The following is a 6,669-nucleotide window of genomic DNA, read 5'->3' on the forward strand; positions in this document are numbered from 1 at the left end:
AAAACAAAAAAAAAAAAACAAAAAAAACAGAAAAAAAAAAAAAAAACTCCCAAAAAGGAAAAACAAAAAAAAAAAACAGTCGTCAAGCAGATAGTAGATTTAATTTAACAATATATATTTCTCATAAAATGTTTAGCACCTTTTGGGATCGCCGCCCACCTTCTGCTTATTTTAAGGATTTCAGGCATTTTGTTTATTTTTTTAAGGTTTTTCTAGTTTTTTATGATTTTTTTTCCACTCAGGACTGCGCCACAAATAACAAAATAAAGAATGCGGGGGAAAAAAACTGGGATTTGTTCAGCACCATTCAGATTCCCGTCGGCCTGTCTCCTTCGGGGGGGAGCTTTGGGCTGAGTTGCAGACCCTCCGAAAAAAAAAGAGATTTGCATCTGTTTTCATGTGTAAAGTGAGAATCGCACCCAATTGTATTCATTGATGAGGAGTGAGCTCTGTGGGGACCCCCGAAAACAACAGGTTTGGCCCACACTGGGTTGAATTTTTGGGGAGAACCCCCGAGATCGGCCGGTCTTTTGGGGGAGCTAAGGCCACACTGTGTACTATTATCCACGGGGGTCGTGGGACTGAGCACCTCAGGAATTGTAGAGATCTACCTCCAGAACACAACCATCGGGGGTATTCCTCCATCAACATGCCGAACACTCAGGTGATATGCAGACTAGGTGGACCCACACGGGGCTCGGGAGAGGAAGGATCGGGGGAGGGGCTTCTACGAGGAGACACATCCGAGCTGACAAAGAGATTTTCTAACATGGAGAATTTTGTTTATTGGCAGTGATGGTTTTCTACAGCTGTCACTGCAAATGTAATAAACCCACCAGACCCTCCTGTCACCAGACCCGCCTGTCACCAGACCCGCCCATAACCAGACCCCCCTGTCACCAGACCCGCCCATAACCAGACCCGCCCGTCACCAGACCCGCCTGTCACCAGACCCTCCTGTCACCAGACCCGCCTGTCACCAGACCCGCCTGTCACCAGACCCTCCTATCACCAGACCCGCCCAGATAGCACCGGATTTACCGTTGACCACAATAGGCCGAGCCTACAGGCGGCAGTTTCTGTGCATTTCATTCCCATCATCAGTGCAAACATTCTTCTCATGAAGGTTTGTTTTTCACACGCTTCGCCTCATTCATTAAGCTGCAATGGCACTTAAGGAATGAAAAGTGGCTCCTCGGGCAATAGCAGAGCTTGAGCGGCCGGCTTAGCATGTAGCACGCCTTTAGCACTGCCGCAGCTTGATGGATCAGGCCCAATGCATGAAATCTAAGCCAGGACCGGCAGAACCAGGACATGTATGGAAGAGGAGATCCTGGCGTCGTAGAGTTGTGTGCCTACAGCCTCCAGTGATGTACATCCAGCTACGAGGCCAGAGCTCGGGGTGTTCACACACTGCACAACTACACATGCGCGGCTGACACCAGTAGCAATGTTTCTAGTCTGATCCAATCTGAGGGACTCTATAGGAGGAGACATTGGCACCCCAATGACCTTGTACATGGGCATTGCAGAGGACACTGAGGACATCTCCACATTGGGAGCCCTACTGATTTGGGATTAGTGATTACCGAGGGAAGTCGGATGACACCAACTGGGGTTCCTGACCCGTCTGAAGGACAGGCAGATAAACTTCTTATATTATAGTACTTAAAGGAGAACTACGAGGGGGGAGGGGCTTTTCACTCCTCCTCATAGTTCTAGCCGACCTGTGACAATGAGACTGTCACAGGTCGGCTCAGTAGATCGGGAAGTGAGCGAACACATACCGGCGTTCGCTCACCTCTCGATCCTGTCACGGCTCTCTGCCTGGATTCCCCCCTCCCATCCTCCAGCGCTGACTGGCAGAAAGGATGGGGGAGGGGGCGGGTACAGCTGGCTCTGCCTCTAGATAGGAGGAGCCAGCTGTCACTCACGCAGCTGGGCGGATCCAGACATAATTGTCGGGATCCTCTTCAGCTGCGGCGTCTCAGTATACCGCGAGCTGTAGCTCCCTATATACTGAGCTTAGGGTGACGGGAGGACGCTAGTTTGTGTCCTCCCCCGACCCTGAGGAGAACTATGGGGAAAAGTCCTGACCTCGTACTTCTCCTTTAATAGTGACCAGAATAAACCCTTCCATGTCAATGTCATATGAAGAGCTTCATGTGAGGACAGAACAGCTCCGATTATTTCCTAAATCCCGGCCTCTGCCGTCCTCATATCTATAGGTATCATTAGGCGCCAGGCACGGCGAGGATGATTTAGTTCTTCATACCATTGTATGGCCATGAAAAGCTTCTCGCCTTCTTCTTCTACGCGCCCCGTGATGTCTATGGGCTGCATAGAAATATGAAAACAAACAGAAAAAGAACACAGCGCTCTCTTGGGAATGTGGGGTCTGTGATCTGGATTGCTGCTCTAAAAACAGGGGGAGAAACCTGTGAACTATGAAAAAGGAGGGGGAAAATTAGAGCGCAAATCCTGGGAATGTGGGGGGTATAGGGACAACCAGTGTCTGTATGTGGCGGGTGGAAAAACAAAAATGAATAAAATCACAAAAAGGTGAAGGACTTACTTGTGGAGCCGAGGTGATCCTCTTTTTCAAGCTCGAGTGGAAGGGTGCTTGACTCGAGCTTGAAAAAGAGGATCACCTCGAAACGCGTCGCTCCTCTACCACTGTTCCGTGCACGTCCTCTCCCAGCCCTCGGTCCCTTTCACTCCGTCACGTCCTAAGAACACTGCCATCAAGACCATAGGCAGCTTCGTCACCAGTCCCCGGGCACATACAGCATTCAGTCCACATTGATTCCTCCTTCATCCATCCCTCCACTTGCTGGGAGACACCGAGTACATCCCACACTGCCCACACTCCTAAAGGGCCCTCCATGACAGGACCTCGGCTCCACAAGTAAGTCCTTCACCTTTTTGTGATTTTATTCATTTTTGTTTTTCCACCCGCCACATACAGACACTGGTTGTCCTTATACCCCTCATATTCCCAGGATTTGCGCTCTAATTTTCCCCCTCCTTTTTCATAGAAATATGAAAGCTTTCCTTCAATGGCTATCGAATGGCCGGTCTGCGGACACAGGAAAGCCCAACAATGGAGCACTAAACACCCGAATTGTCTGCCACGGACTGTCCAGGGGGACGCCACATTTTTGCATCTAAAGCTTCCCTCTCACATCTGGCTAAATATTTACACAATTTTAGACATTAAATGTTGTCTACATCTCATTGGACATATACAATATGTACTTACTCCATGAAAGGATTTACCCATCCATCATTCCAAAGGAACGTCGGGCGCCATGTGCTGCCCAACCGTAGCCATGTGTCTCCTGCACTGCCTGACCTTCATGTGGATAAGGATACGAGACTGGTGCTGGACTGACCCAACACGGGCCCCACCCCCCACATATCGTCCACAGTCCACCAACCCGGTACAGGCCAGTCAGTGCCGGTGACACTTTGCTGACATGAACTGGTGCCAGATTGGCATGGGAGCACATGGTCTGTCTATGACTGCACATGGTCTGTCTATGACTGCACATGGTCTGTCTATGACTGCACATGGTCTGTCTATGACTGCACATGGTCTGCCTATGACTGCACATGGCCTGCCTATGACTGCACATGGCCTGCCTATGACTGCACATGGCCTGCCTATGACTGCACATGGCCTGCCTATGACTGCACATGGTCTGCCTATGACTGCACATGGCCTGCCTATGACTGCCATAGGTACAGTTACTGATTTACATTCCTCTCCTGTGATTGGACGATTAGGCTGCCTATCAGATAACGCAGCTACAAGAGGGAAAACGGGGCTCTAACCTAACTAATGTCAGGTCAACACGTGAACTTGTTTCAAGACACAGCTTAGCTGAAATCAAGAACAACAATTACATAAAGAGCATTTTGTAATATCCCAAAATATTGGAATCTATGAATTGAGGGGCAGTTAGGGAACCCCCTTTGTCATGGGGTGGTCTTCTCCCTCCCCTCCCCCCACATATGACTTCTTTTTAATATTTGGGATTTGAGATAACTGGCTTGTCAGCGTCGGGGATAATCATACCGGATGATATGTTTTTATCATGTCTGTGAATTCCTTCATAAGTCCACAAACTGCAGGAGGATCTCGGGAGTCCTTACACAAGTGACGTTACCTCTGAGCTGCAAGAAAAGTGCCCCCAGATCTCAAATATACTACCGAGTCCCTGAGGAGCCACAAAACCAAGGCACGCCATGGCCACGTTCTTCAATGGACCCCGCGGCACACTTCACCAAAGGTCCCTATCTGCTGGCCATGTCACCTTCCATGCACTGTGAGGTGTGTCAAAGCTTGGAACCCAAGTAGAACACAGTGCGGTGGATCACTGAGCCTGACATCTAGAGGGATCTTTAGGTTTGGTGACCATAATATGTTCTGGTTTTTAATTACATCAAATGAAGAGTTGTTATCAATGGCTGCGTCTGCCAAAGTGTGCTGAACCTCACCTCTGTAGGTGGCACATGGCATGGACATCACACTAAGACAGCTCTGTAGGAGAACCTGGCCATGGCTTGGCTCGGGACATGTAAGTGGGACAGCTCTGTAGGAGAACCTGGTCATGTCATGGCTCGGGACATGTAAGTGGGACAGCTCTGTAGGAGAACCTGGTCATGTCATTGCTCGGGACATGTAAGGAGGACAGCTCTGTAGGAGAACCTGGTCATGGCTTGGCTTGGGACATGAAAGTGGGACAGCTCTGTAGGAGAACCTGGTCATGTCATTGCTCGGGACATGTAAGGAGGACAGCTCTGTAGGAGAACCTGGTCATGTCATGGCTTGGGACATGTAAGCGGGACAGCTCTGTAGGAGAACCTGGTCATGGCTTGGCTCGTGACATGAAAGCGGGACAGCTCTGTAGGAGAACCTGGTCATGTCATTGCTCGGGAGCACGGTGATATAACCAGCAGACTTGGTGCTTCTGCTTTTATGGGTCATCAGGACCTTTTTTTTTTGGCTCAGATGTTCTGTGTTTTCGATGAAATTCTGCTAAACTTTCCCCATAGTTGTATCAGGTTAGAAAAGCTCATCCAGTTCTGAGATATTGGAATGCTCCTCATAATAAGGAGGTCACCAATCAACAGGTGATCAGGTCCCTCCATGTCTGCTTAGCTTGATGTCACTTCAATGGGTTTTTGTTTTTAAAGTTGCCCAATCTTCATCTAAGGTGATGACTCGGAAAGTATTTCAATTACCGATGCTGACACATTCGAATACGTTTTCCATAATGTTCTGCATGAGGCCCAAAGATGTTTTACTATTCAGGAAGTACCAACAAAAGCGATATACCCGAGTGTTCTGGCATGGGATGAAAGACACGAGTGACTCCACTCTAGAAGTTCCACAGCAATGGTAGAGGAGACCTGTACACCCTTCAGCCACAGAGCAAGGACCCGTCCCCCGGCAAGGAGCCATCGGTGGCGGCCTCCAGGGCAGTAAAAGACAATTAGGGACGGTCAGAGGTATAAAGAAAGTTATATTTAGCAGAGTCTGAGTGTTTAGAGCACAGCCCCGTCTACATCAAGTAATTGGACACAAAATCAAAAATGTTCACATCATATACAATGGGTAAAAGAGTGGAGGGGCTTTGACCCCCTGACAACACAAAACACCACTGATAATTGAGATTACTGTAAGCGAGAAGAATCAGAGGAGACTCCGATAAGGTTATACACTCTATAAAATATCAGCAGAGAAGGACAAGGCCTCCGAACCTCTCTCGAGGCCCGGGTGCCTTCTCCTGAACTCTAAAATTGTACAATCCCAGTTTTAGTGAGTCTGAAAACCAAAAAAAAAAAAAATAGACCACGCCTCCCCCTTCTGGTGTCGGGGGGCGGCCGCGTCTGCTGAAGACCTTTGTGTATAAAGAGTTGTACAAAATGCAGCTTGGGTTGTTTGCGGTTGGGGATGACTAAAAACATGGCCGATCCTCCCGCCCGGAGGTGCTCGAGGGCCGATAATCGCCTGAGGAGCTCCGATGGAAGCTCTGGTAAGATTAAGCACCCTGTGAATACAGTAACTGGATGTCATTCCTGACAGCCGACACCAGAGCCGGTCCTTAGCGGTGTAGCCACGGCACCTCCTGTAGACTGACAATGCAGGATTGGCTAGCACCAGCACTGACCAGAGGATCCGCTGCCTTACTCTGCGCCGCAGGCTTGAAAACCCGGCGGAACGTCTGCTTTTATTGCATAGTATGGAGAGACTCGAACGGGCCCGGAGGCGGCAACATTGGCGTCTTTCTTGCCACGACGTCGGCTTAGCAGCTCACCAGAATCTCTTGGGCTGAGACTGGAAGGAATGTTGGCGCCAGAAAAATGTTAGCTTGTTGGCAATAAGGCACCGTATGCAGCTTGTACCTAACATGGAGCATGGCAAGAGATACTCAGGAAGAGATCCAGCCCCCCTACACTGGCAGCCATACCGTCTGACGCCTCACCTTGCGGTCATAGTTCCAAGTGGCACTACCGGCTGTAAATGGCGGGAAGGCTTGCCAAGAGCAGTCCACCAAAAACTGTGATATCTCAGCTACGGCGGGAGGGGGGTGGGCTCCGCTCTGGAATCTCCTTGTAAAACACAAGAGAAATCAGAGACCGTTGTCACCCACAGACAGA

The 6,669-nt window shown here is 49.5% G+C and overlaps 1 long non-coding RNA gene across 1 annotated transcript in view; it reads right to left on the reverse strand.

Annotated features, from left to right (window-relative positions):
* Positions 1-6,669, reverse strand: part of LOC108803790 — a 17,814-nt gene that overhangs the window by 7,814 nt on the left and 3,331 nt on the right. The window contains exon 2 of the long non-coding RNA XR_001942301.1: positions 5,661-5,669. This is a non-coding gene — a long non-coding RNA (uncharacterized LOC108803790). The remainder of the gene's footprint in view (positions 1-5,660; positions 5,670-6,669) is intronic.

This window comes from Nanorana parkeri, unplaced genomic scaffold, assembly GCF_000935625.1.
Source record: "Nanorana parkeri isolate BGI_ZX_2015 unplaced genomic scaffold, ASM93562v1 scaffold4208, whole genome shotgun sequence".
Classification (NCBI taxonomy): Eukaryota; Metazoa; Chordata; class Amphibia; order Anura; family Dicroglossidae; genus Nanorana; species Nanorana parkeri.